We start from the raw sequence: 12243 nt of genomic DNA, 5'->3' as shown, positions 1-12243 counted from the left end.
CCTTCTGTGGTGACAGCGTGCGTGTCACCATCGCGTGTGGTGACAGTTTCGAGGCCCTGTGCGCACATCAGAGCGCGTCGTCCTGTACATTTTGAACACGCAGAGCTTCCCGCTGGTCCATTACGCCTGAATACAGCTGTTTCTAACAGACCCATGGAGGCGGGTGAGAGACAGGAGCAGAACACAAAGCGGGAGAGGCCTGACAACTGATGGAGCATTTAGCTTCTAACCTGACGGTCAGGCAGAAATAGCTCTTGGGAGCCCCGGACACAGGACAGAGACCACGACAGGAAACGCAGAGAGGAGATGAATTCGACAGGTGGGTACTCACTGAAGGCCAGGGTCACTGGCCGATGAACAAGCAAAGAGAGAGGCTCAGTTCCCAGGAGAAGTCGGCCTCCTACACAGCCCCTCCTCCAAGGAAGGAGATGGCCCTTCTGAGAGGGCCCAGCCGCCGTACAAGCCACCCAGGGAAGGGGACAAGGGCGAGCAGAGACCGAGGTCCTGAGCTCAACGCCCCCCCCAAGCCCCCATCCTCAGTTACAGCCCGGAAGCAGCGACGCCCGTCTGCTCACGTCCAGGGGCTGCGGTGAGACTGTCCATCTCCCAGCCCACCAAGAGGGCGAAGGGATCGCAAGCAGCAGGTATTTCTACGAGGGCATCCACACTCACCTGACAAGTGAAAAAGCAAACTCGAGGAGTTCCCGAGTAGCTCCGCGGGTCACGGGGCCAGCATGATCACAGTGGCGGCTCTAGTTACTGCTGCGGTGCGGCTTCTATCCCTGGCCCGGACTCACTCTACGCACAGCCCCCTCTTCCCTCTGATGGGGCAGGAAGAGGAAGAAGCTGTCCATCGGCACTGCAGTCGGGCTGTGTTCACACACGCTCAGAGGCTGCCTGCCCCGTGCTGTCATTATGCACAGTCCACACCCAGTATCTATTTACATAAAGCAATTTATGTGAATTAATTAATTTGTTTGTTTATTTTTGGCCATATCTGTAACATGTGGAAGTTCCCAGGCTAGGGATCAAACAAACTTGCACCACAGCAGTGAAAACACTGGGATCTAACGCCACCAAGCCACGAGGGAACTCCACCGCTCTTTTAAATAAAACTAAAACTGTTGCCTTCATATTTAGCAAGTCCTATAAACACTTTACATATGCAACATTAAACTGAGTGAAGGGAGTTCCCGTTGTGGCTCAGAGGTGATGAACCTGACTAGCATCCATGAGGGTGCACGTTCGATCCCTGGCCTCGCTCGGGGGGTTAAGGATCTGGCGTTGCTGCGGCTATGGTGTAGGCCAGCAGCTGTAGGTCCGACTCAGCCCCTGGCCTGGGAACTTCCATGTGCTGTGGGTGCAGTTTAAAAAAAAAAAAAAAGAAAGAAATATATAGAGAAGGCTGCCTTATTTCCATAACATGAAACACGTGATAAGCTCTCTGAAGCTGACACCACTAGGTGCTTTAACGCTTGCTAGGGAGACAGGACAGGTCTTTCTGACAAACACTCATCTCAAGGAATTTTCAGGTATTCAGACTCTATCTGCTATAACCTACAGTCTAAAGTTTAATTCTCAAAAGATTCTAGCTTTGGTTTCTAATTATTTTCTTGACCGTAAATCGAAGGGCTTCTCAAAGACCAGTCAGCCTCTCCTCTTTCTGTTAGGAAAGATGGCTCACTCATTTGTCTCTCCCTAACCCTCTGGCACCACTTATGTGAGAATGGCACTGACCAGACAAATTCACAAAGAAAACCTAAGTAGACGGAAGACCAATTTAAGCTCCCAGAGGAAACAACAAGCTCTAAGATCCCAGAGGAGAAGGTTCGCCAGGGAGTCAAGAAAACACTCTCGGCAAACCCCGGAATGTCAACACGAACCACACGACCTGATCGCTTGGTTGGGCAGAACAGCCTAAGGCTGACGATTCTTACGAATGACCTCATGCAACACGGTCACAACAGCAGGTAAGCTGAAGACCCTTCCAACTCTTCTCCGGCCTGCACGCCCCCAACCTTGAGCCTCTGTGTTTCTAGAAACAAACAGCATCCTCGAGGCAGTGTTTCTGGCAACTAGAAGCTGTGCCCACGAAAGAAAGGTAAAATAAAAGGAATAGTCACTGTAGTTAACTGTTCCCAAAGGCTTGCACTAAAAGCGCGAAGAGAAACCCGAAGTAAAACCTCCAAGATTTGCAACCTACGCCCTTGGTCTCAAAACCTCCAGTCTGACGCCAGCTCCCTTCTTCAGAACACAGCCCCGCAAGGGAATCGTGAGCAACCCCAAAGGGATCGGGCATGTTTCTCGGGACCTTTACAGGAAATCAGCCAAAGAAACATCCCCATACAGCTCCAAGGGCGGCAAACGGGTTAAAGAAGATAAGTGGGAACATTTTACACCCGTGAGCATTTTATACCCTCAGGTCACTGACAACTTTATAGGGTGGCACCGCCCCCACTTAACAGACAAAGAAATCAAGGCTCAAAAAATAACTTCTCCCAAGTGACATGAGGAGTGAGTGTGAGAACTTGAAACCAGCCCCGTCGGACTCCAAAGGCTTCCTCTGCCAGGAGCTGATCCCCGGACGGCCCACAGTCTCCTGGGCGCTCTGGGGACTCTCAATGTTTTCAGCAGCTCATCACAACTGTTCTCCTCCTTTTAGAGACGAAGGAAATGAGGTTCAAGGATTTAAGTGGATTTTGCTCAAAAGCTTAAAGCTGGTATGTGTGTAGCATTTGAACCCAAGATCTTCCATGACTTCTAGCCTTTCACTGTCCCTACGACCCGACTCAGCCACACCAAGGGCACGGCACCAAGAGACGGGGCCAGTGACATGTACTAAAACGCACGTAATTATTAAATCACTTGTTTAAATTGCTAAATATTCTACGTCGGCTAAAAAGAGAGAGAGAGAGATTTCACTGCAAGAGACTAAGAAATGATTCCTGGGCAACTACCCAGAGAGCTGGTCCTGTAAGCACAGCCCAGGCAACGGGGAGCCAGACTCGAGACTTCGTCTGCTCCGCAGGGCCAGCCGCCTTAAAAATAAGCAAGTATTTGGAAATTACATAGCAGGAATCATTAGGAATAATACGGGCCTTATATTATGATACAAAACAGGTCAATATATTCCAACACATGACAGCAAGCATACAAGACAGCTGCTCGTTAACGCCTCCAGGCTCAATGAGACATGTAACCAATTTAACAAATAATGTGATTTGACCCCAAAGAATTTTTTTTCCTGCTTTTTTAGGGCTGCGCCCACAGCATATGGAGGTTTCCAGGCTAGGGGTCGAATCGGAGCTGCAGTTGCCAGCCTGCACCACAGCCACAGCAACGCGGGATCTGAGCTACATCTGCGACTACACCACAGCTCACGGCTACGCCAGATCCTTAACCCACTGAGTGAGGCCAGGGATCGAACCTGCGTCCTCATGGATACTAGTCAGATTCGTTTCCACTGAGCCACAGCAGGAACTCCAGCCCCATAGAATTTCAGAAGACATCTTAACATTGTTTCAGAGCCTTTTTCTTTAAAAACCAAAAGCTATTTAATGAAGTTTAAACCCAGGCACAGCTTTCCAGTTCTACTAACAGAAAGAAGAAAAGGTTAAAATAAGACTCTCCCAATAAATTATGCTGACTTTTAACTTTAAAGAAAACAGTCACTTAAAACCACAAGTGATATACATGTTGCCTTGCTTTTATGACTTTTAGATCAAAACCACAGAAACCAAAATGGAGGAGAAATGGTGCAGTGGCGTCGGTGTCCACTCACAGCTCCTCCCGGCCTCTGTCCTGTACCGCAGAGGCTCACGGGCTTCCTTTCTCAGGCCCCTTGCTTTGGGAATTCGGCATCTGCTTTCACTTTTTTTTTTTTTTTAGCTTGTATAATGATTTTTATTTTTGTTCCGTTACAGCTGCTTCACAGTGTTCCGTCAATTTTCTACTGGACAGCAAGGTGACCCAGTCACACATATAGGTATACATCCTTTTTTCTCATGTGATCATGCTCTGTTGTAAGTGACTAGACAGAGTTCCCAGTGCTACAGAGAAGCACCTCATGGCTAATCCATTACAAAGGCATCTATTAACCCCAAGCTCCCCATCCATCCCACTCCCGCCCCCTCGGCAACCACAAGTCTATTCTGCAAGTCCATGATTTTCTTTTCTGTGGGAAGGTTCATTTGTGCCATCTCTTAGATGCCAGATAGAAGTGATATCATATGGTATTTGTCTTTCTCTTTCCGACTGACTTCACTCAGCATGAGTCTCTAGTTCCATCCATGTTGCTGCAAATAGCATTAGTTTGTTCCTTTTTATGGCTGAGTAGTATTCCACTGTGTAGATATACCACTTCTTCCTAATCCAATCATCTATCAATGGACATTTGGGTTGTTTCCATGTCTTGGCTATTGTGAATGGTGCTGCAGTGAACATGCAGGTACATGTGTCTTTTTCAAGGAAAGTTTTGTCTGGAGAGATGCCCAAGAGTGGGATTGCTGGGTCATATGGTAGTTCTATGTATAGTTTTCTAAGGGACCTCCATACTGTTCTCCACAGTGGTTGTGCCAGCTTACATTCCCACCAACAGTGCATGAGGGTTCCCTTTTCTCCACACCCTCTCCAGTATTTGTTCTTTGTGGCCTTATTAATGATGGCCGTTCTGAGTGGTGTGAGGTGGTATCTCGTGGTAGTTTTCATTTGCATTTCTCTAACAATCTGGGATGTTGAGCACTGTTTCATGTGCTTGTCAGCCATCTGCATAGCTTCTTTGGAGAAATGTCTAGCCAGGTCTTTGGCCCATTTTTCAGTTGGGCTGTTGGCTTTTTTGCTGTTGCTTTCGCTTCTTTCCATGTGCCTTTCATTTCTTCTCCTTGCTTTCCTGCACTGGCAAGGACAGTCCTGCCCAGGGATGTCGAGGGGCTGGTCCTGCCTCGCTCCCAACATCAACCAAAAGCACCCAGTCTTTCACCAGCACCTGCAACACCAGCTGTAGGTTTGTCATAGACGCCTCGCATCAGCTTGAGGAAGCTCCTTTCTACTTCATCTTCCCTAAGAGGTTCCTTCTAGTCTTATTTTCCTGAGTTTTTCTCTTGCCTGGAGGACGAATATTGTTACATGCTTTGTCTACATCTATTGAGATGATCACAGGGAATTTAAAAAAAAAATGTAGGAGTTCCCGTCGTGGTGCAGTGGTTAACGAATCCGACTAGGAACCATGCGGGTTCGGTCCCTGCCCTTGCTCAGTGGGTTAACGATCCAGCGTTGCTGTGAGCTGTGGTGTAGGTTGCAGACTCGGCTCGGATCCCGCGTTACTGTGGCTCTGGCGTAGGCCGGTGGCTACAGCTCCGATTGGACCCCTAGCCTGGGAACCTCCATATGCAGCGGGAGCGGCCCAAAGAAATAGCAAAAAAAAAAAATGTAAATTCTGTTGTTTAGTTTGTTGATAGTGTGGATTATATTTATGGATTTTCAAACGATGAACCAATGCTGTATTTCTGGAATAAATGGCCCTCCGGCATGATACAGTATCCTTTTTACATAAACTGTACTCAATTTGCTGCTTTTTTGTTGAGAACCGTCTTGGTCTGTTTTAGTATCAGAGTGATACTGATCTCGTAACATGATGTTCCCCACCATCTGTCTGCTGAAGAGTTTCTATGTAGTTGGTATCATTTCTTCCTTAATAGATGGGTAGAATTTGCCCATGAAACCATGTGGTCTTTTAGCTATCTTTTTGGGGTGATTTTTAACTACAACTTCAATCTCGTTAATAAAGAGCTACACAAATGATCCCGTTCTTCCTGAGTGAGCTTTTAGCAGCTTGTATCTTGGATGGAAGCTGATGCACGTCCAGTTACCTAACTTATCCAATGTGTTAGGTGGCTCACAATAGTCCTCTATCTCCCTTTCAATATCTGAAGGACTATATCGGCCTCTCTTTTCTGTTACTGGAAATTTCTGCCTTCTCTCCTCTTTTTTTTCCCCTGATTAGTATGACTATAGGTTTACCAATTTTATTGATTCATCAAAGAAATAGCTTTTGAATACACTGATTTTTTTCCCCTTTTTTGTTTTTTATCTCTTTGATGTCTGCTTTTTGCAATCTTTTTTCTCTGCTTGTTTTGGGTTTAATGTGCTCTTTGCCGCATAATTTCCTAAAGTGAAAGTTTACATTATTGTTTCAAAGCCTCTGTTTCCTAATGTAAGCCTCTGACGCTGTAAATTCCCCTCCAACTACAGCTTTAGGAATAGCCCATAAATTCTGATATGCCATATTTTCTTTTTTTTTTCAGATGGTGATTTTTAAACTATTTTTATTTTTTCCATTATAGCTGGTTTACAGTGTTCTGTCAATTTTCTACTGACAGCAAGGTGACCCAGTCACACACACACACACACACACACACACATATATATATACTCACTTTTTTCTCACATGATCATGCTCCATCACAAGTGACTAGATATAGTTCCCAGCGCCATACAGCAGGCTCTCACTGCTTATCCATTCCAAAGGCAGTAGTCTGCATCCATTAACCCCAAATTCCCATCCATCCCACTCCCTCCCCCTCGGCAACCACAAGTCTGTTCTCCAAGTCCATGAGTTTCTTTTTTGTGGAAAGGTTCATTTGTGCCGTATATTAGATCCCAGATATAAGTGAAATCACATGGTATTTGTCTTTCTCTTTCTGGCTTATTTCACTTAGAATGAGAGTCTCTAGTGGCATCCATGTTGCTGCAAATGGCTTTAGTTTGTTCTTTTTTATGGCTGAGGAGTATTCCATTGTGTACATGTACCACACCTTCTTAATGCATTCATCTGTCTGATGGACATTTAGGTTGTCTCCATGTCTTGGCTATTGTGAATAGTGCTGCAGTGAACAGGCAGGTGCATGTCTCTTTTTCAAGGAAAGTTTTGTCTGGAGAGATGCCCAAGAGTGGGATTGCTGGGTCATGTGGTAGTTCTATGTTTAGTTTTCTAAGGGACCTCCATGCTGTTCTCCAGAGTGGTTGGAGCAATGTACATTCCCCCCAGCAGTGCAGGAGGGCTCCCTTTTCTCCACACCCTCTCCAGCATTCGTTCTTTGTGGCCTTATTAATGATGGCCATTCTGACTGCGGTGAGGTGATTACTCATGACATGCATTTTCATTTTCATTCAATTCTAACTATTTTCTCATTTCCCTTGGGACTTCCTTTTGGACCCATGGGAGTTTTAGAATGTGATATTTAATTTCACAATATTGGGAAATTTTCCAGATATCTGATACAGTTTCCAGCTTAGTCTCACTGTGGTCTAAGAATACAGACACATTCCTGAAAAACTACTTGTAAAGTGAAAGCACGGAAATCAAATTTCCCAATAGTGAGTTCCTCTAAGGAGAATGACCTTGACCAAGGTCAAGGGGAGGCAGGATTAGGCATCAAGCCTTCCAGCATCCTCTCAAGGATATGATCTCAATACACCTCAAAACCAAAGGACCTGTTATTCTCCCCCCCCCCAAAGGATGGGACAGTCCCCCCGACACCAGGTGATGCTCGCCACCCCGGAAAGCAGGTGAGACAGACGGCAGCGTCTTGTACAGAAGGGCGGTGACGTTCAGAGGAGGCCCTGCCTTCCTGGTCTGTCTTCCGGGTTATTCTCAACGCACTCCTCAAGGAGAGAGCCACACAGATCGTTTAAACCCGTAAATAATTCAAAACCTCATTTGAGCCACTGCTGGAACCCCCACTTCCGTCCCCAGTGTGTTATCGTAACACCCAAGGAGGTTCAAGTTTTGTCATCTTGGCTTCTCAGCCCCACGTGTTATTAACAAGATCCAGAAAATAAAAAGTGGTGAAACCCCAGGAAATAAAAAGGAAAGAGGCAGAGGACGGAGGGAAGAAAATGAGACCTCCGCTTAATGAGTCAGAAGCTGCCTACTTGATTTGTTGTTCCCATAAAAATTAACAGGCGATGGCTACATTACATTAGTTTTTCAAATTCTTACTGCTGACTAGGACCCAAAGCTCTGAAATAAAATCTGTGAGTGTTTACTTATTAAAACACATTAACATTTAGAAAGAGCAACCCATTTCAGCCTAGTCTATTTCAAATAAAAATTCTCAGCTACGACATCATAGAACTGAACGGCTTTGCAGGTAAAAAGCAGACACTCTTACCTCGTCGCTGTTGACTCAGGGGTCGAAGGACTGTCCCTCAGGTAACATCGCCACCTGGGCTCCGATATCGGAAGTATCAGCAATCAAAATTAAAACTAAGGAGAAAGGAGAAAAAAAATTAAATACTGGCAAGCAAAAGGCATCCACGTCTCCAAGAAAGCCTTCAATTCAAATTTCACAAATCGATAATTGCATCCAGGGAGCGCCAGTCCCCGCACTAGCTCTTTTTTAATTAGTGTAAGCAGGGCCCTAATAAGCAATGTGATTTCCCCCAGAATCCCCTCTCCCTCTCCTGGAGTCGGCCCTCAAATGAACTTCAAGGATTCTAGTAAAAAAACGGCCCAAGCAGGAAAACAAAAAGTACATCAGGGTACATTTACCTCCGGCCAGTAGGTCCCCCGACTACGCACGGGCACGGCTCCGCTCCCTGAGTCAAGGACACACACTTTTCAGGCTCCCGCTGCGGACCTGTCGGGACCGTCCACAATGAACTGACCACGGACCACTCACACAAGGCGGCTGTTTCGAGTCAATAAAATCTGGGTGACCACTTCCCACGTATTTTAATAGTACCTGTGAGGATACAGCGGTAACGAAGGCTTCCGACCTGCTGCGTTGACAGCAGCAAGTGTTTCCGGGATAACGGATATTAAGAGCGAGCCTGAGGAGCCATCTAAAGATAGGTACTGTTTACCAATGCGCTGAAGCTGAGACACCAAAATATAGCACCCTTTGCTACCCAAGCAGAGTTACGAGTCACTCAGGAGAATACACTTAAGAAACATGTAGAATGGAGTTTCCATCGTGGCTCAGGGGTTAACAAATCCAACTAGGATCTGTGAGGATGCAGGTTCGATCCCTGGCCCCGCTCAGTGGGTTAAGGATCCGCCGTTGCCTCCAGCTGGGGTGTAGGTCGCAGATGCGGCTCGGATCCCGCATTGCCATGGCTGTGGTGTAGGCTGGCAGCAACAGCTCCAATTCGACCCTTAGCCTGGGAACCTCCACATGCCGTGGATGAAATAGTAAAAAGAAAAAAAAAAAAAAAAAAAAAAAAAAAAAGTAGTGAACGAGCATTCATTCATCAAGCAAAACATTCCCAAGCATCTTGCATGTGTCGCCCATGAGAAAATACCTGCTCTTGAAAGAACTCAATCTCCTGGGGGTGACTGAGGCCTGCGGATCATTGTACTATGAGCGGCAGGTGCACCAAAGGGCCCGGCGGCCTGGAAGCAGGCTTGGGTCTATCCAAGAGCTGCAAGGAAGGGGGCGGGGGGAGGCCGGGGGGAGGCCAGGAAGCCTCAGGAAAGGAAAGCGTGCCAAGTCCAGTCGGGAGAGAAGCGACCCGCAGTCCAGCTGTCTGGCTGCGTGCGAACCACACGGATGCGGCGGATAATGAGACCACAGTTAAGACTGTCGCCGTCCTTTGGCAAGTGTGAAAAAACCAGATCATTCAATGATACTCTCACTCATCCGCGTCCCCCCAGCTTGCTCACTTAAACTTAAAAGCAGCAGGATTTTCCTCCCCTTCCCGAGGAGCAGCTGCACCGCTTCTGATTACGTAGAACTGAAAAGGGGCTTTTTTCCCTAAGTCCTCTCCATTCCGCAAGACAGAGAAGGAGCCCTGGGCTTTAGACGACCCAGGCCAGACGGTCCCCGAACCAGATCCCCTTATCTGCGTGACTCTGAAAGGAAGCAGAGCTGGACGCATCCCTTTAGATCCAGTTCCATCCAGGAACCGTGAACAGACGCACAGCAAGGACCCCAAGGCGTGTCCTGGACCACGGATGTTTATGAGCGCGTGCTGCCTCTTCCTGGGGGAAACACAGCTGAGAATCTTCCCATCTGTACAAAAGGCTACGGTCTTTTGTTACGAGCGCTCACCCGGCCAGAGCCTTCGTGAGGACTGAGCGGACTGTCAGCCTGTCACCTGCACTGTACGCAATCTTCACAGAGCAGGACAGAAAAATGACGCCTGCCATTTCCGCGAGCAACCCATGCTGCCGCCAGCAGACCAGCGGCCACGACCGCACGCTGAGGGGCAGGGGATGGAGGAAGACGCGGTGCCAGCCCCAGACAGTTGAGACGCTCGGCTAAGGAGTAATTTCAATGAGCCCGGACGCTTGCCTCTGCCCACACTTAGAAAAGCAGTAAATTCATTAACTTGAGAACAGTGCATGTGTGTCTAGGGATTAGCACTAACCCTTTTTTTTTTTTTTTCCTTTCTAGGGTCGCACCCGGGACACCTGGAAGCTCCCAGGCCAGGGGTCAAACCAGAGCTGCAGCTGCCGGCCTTCACCACAGCCACGCGGGATCCAAGCTGCATCTTGCCACCTACACTGCAGCTCATGGCAACGCCAGATCCTTAACCCACTGAGCGAGGCCAGGGATCGAACCCGCAACCTCATGGATCTAGTCGGGTTCGTTACCGCTGAGCCACGACGGGAACTCCCAACAGTAACGTACCGATGTTTGACCACATTTTTTTTTCCCACCCAAAACGCCTACATATTCTGGCGCGTCCATCACCTCTTTGGCACAGCTTCTCAGAATACATGAGAAGCTGTCTCCTGGGCTACAGCCTCAGTGAGGTCCCCCAATAAAACACAGCCTGTAGCTTTCAGGTTTTCTTCAACGGACTCAGGCTACAGCTCCACTAAAAAATGCAGAAATAGGGGAAGGAAAGGTGACTTGCCCCAGATGCCAGCCTGGAAGAGGCGGAGTCAGGACAGGGCTGTCTGGCCCCTGCCACTGTCACACGGCCTGCTCTGGGCGTGCACACGGGCCTTTCCTCTCCTACAAAGCTGCCAACACGTCCACCCTAAGTCAAGAGCCAGGAAGCTCTGGAAGTAACTAGACCTGGCGGGTGTCTGCCTCATTGCACAGAGGGAAGCTTATCTTTCACGCCTCTGGAGTTGCAGGCTCAGGTTATTACGTGTGAAATTCGGCACCTCTTCTAAGGTGTCGTGTGAGCCCAGGGAAACACATTCCACGCAGCAGTGTAACTCCACGGGTTTCTGTCCTGCGGTCACGCCCTGAAAGGTGCTGACGGGTCCCCCTCTGGCCACCCCTCAGTGCACGGCTGCCCTCAACTCCCTCCCAACGAGCCTGCGACTGTGAGGCTCTCCCGCTGCCGAGGGCCCTTCTCGTCTTGCTTCCCTGCAGCCACACTGGCTCCGTCCTGCCCACTGCAACCCAAGGCAGCCCCTTCACCAGCCTGCCCTGCCTCCCTCTGTGCGGGGGGCACTTATTTACTGTAGTGATGTGTCAGCTTCGTGTGTCCCTACCCTGCCAAGCTCAAGCCCAATTCTGCAGCCCCAAGAACCTGCTGGTCCCCCAAAGACAGATGGTCTCAACAAGGAACGACACTCCTGTGATAAGAGCGTGTGCCCTCGTGCTATCGACAGCACAGGGGAGGGAGTGGGGGGCTCAGGCAGGGCAGGTTTCCCAGCCCTGCTGACACTGCAGGCTTCACTCGCATGACACATGACCAATACCCACGATGACAAAGAGGATGCTTTAAAGAGAGAGAGGTAGTCGCTGGGTGATGGAGCACGTGGCCACAGATATGTCCGTGGCAGAGCCCAGGGGCACAGGCGGCACTGCCTGGCTCAGCCCCCACAAGAACATGGCAGCTGCAGCCACAGATAGCACCCGACTGACCCCCTGACATGTGGCAAGTGAGACTGAGTTGCTGAGTTTCTCACTGTATTTCCTTTTAATTAATGTTCAATGGATTGTAGCACATGGCTAATGGCCACAATACTGAATACCGTAGGCTCCAGACTCTGAGCTAAGGGGTTGTCACCCGGAAAAAGGAACAGCAAGAGAAAGGCATGTGGACACGCAAATATCTGCTGAAGGGATGGACCAACAAGTCAATGGACAGAGGGCCAAAGAGGGTGATCTTATACATGACGGAATATTATTTAGCCATGAAAAATGAAATGCCATTTGTATGGACTTAGAAATGGATGTACTGAGTGAAGTCAGAAAGAGAAAGACAAATACCATATGCTGTCACTTACAGGTGGAATCCAATAAAAAATGATACAAAAGAACTTATTTATAAAAC

General features: G+C 48.3%; 1 protein-coding gene across 8 annotated transcripts in view; it reads right to left on the bottom strand.

Moving 5' to 3' along the window:
• Nucleotides 1-12243, bottom strand: part of WASF3 (WASP family member 3) — a 105161-nt gene that overhangs the window by 58087 nt on the left and 34831 nt on the right. For 3 of the 8 annotated variants that reach the window (XM_021065504.2, XM_084981281.1, XM_021065503.2), the window contains exons 2-3: nt 8552-8744; nt 8172-8266 (exon numbers count right to left, since the gene is read on the bottom strand). The gene's annotated coding sequence lies outside the window, so the exon portion shown is untranslated. Of the gene's footprint in view, nt 1-672; nt 788-8171; nt 8267-8551; nt 8745-12243 lie in introns of those variants that run through there. The other 5 variants (XM_084981279.1, XM_021065507.2, XM_021065510.2 and 2 more) reach the window with 3 other exon arrangements.

Source organism: Sus scrofa, chromosome 11, assembly GCF_054392235.1.
Source record: "Sus scrofa isolate SSC_HxYL_T2T_F1_AM1 chromosome 11, Sscrofa_HxYL_maternal_Yorkshire_Landrace_v2.0, whole genome shotgun sequence".
NCBI classification, from domain to species: domain Eukaryota; kingdom Metazoa; phylum Chordata; class Mammalia; order Artiodactyla; family Suidae; genus Sus; species Sus scrofa.
This window is presented reverse-complemented; position numbering and strand designations above follow the sequence as displayed.